The sequence below is a fragment of the Sturnus vulgaris genome, chromosome 4, assembly GCF_052056855.1.
Source record: "Sturnus vulgaris isolate bStuVul1 chromosome 4, bStuVul1.hap1, whole genome shotgun sequence".
Classification (NCBI taxonomy): domain Eukaryota; kingdom Metazoa; phylum Chordata; class Aves; order Passeriformes; family Sturnidae; genus Sturnus; species Sturnus vulgaris.
The window spans coordinates 11,505,871-11,506,470 of NC_142246.1; positions in this window are offsets into that span (position 1 = coordinate 11,505,871).

Below are 600 nucleotides of genomic sequence, written 5' to 3' on the forward strand. Positions count from 1 at the left end.
TTCACAGCATCACAAGAACAGTGTCCCTCCCTTCAGGTTACATGATGAGTCAGTTACAACCTTCTGTTGTCAAAATGGCTTCAGTTTACCCCGATCATAGGACACACATCCACGACCAGGATTCTGTCAGGCAAAGTTCATCAGTTCTGAATCTTATAGAGACACATTTTAAATTAACTTGGGGCAAAGGAATACAAACAATACATTCCATTTCAGTTTACAGCAAAGCAGAAACCTTGCAGCTGTTGCCCAGAAGACAAAGTAGCTGAAAAAAGTAGCTCCTTGCATGTAGGAACAGAACACCACACCAGAACAATCACTATCCTGTGATTTGGAACTCATCTTCTCTAACAATAAAACCTTAAGAGAAGACTCTTGGCAGCACTATTAATTAGAAATACAATTCAAGACTGTATGATTAATATGATTTTGTTAGTGGTCCACAGTGAAGCACCATAGGATCAAATCATCAATAGCAAGCAAAAAGATGTTTAATATGCTCACTTTGCAACACAGGTATTTTTTGCATTGAACAAGTTTAAGAAACGAAAAGTTATAAATTATTAACCAACAAAAACACGCAAAGCTCAGGCCAACAAC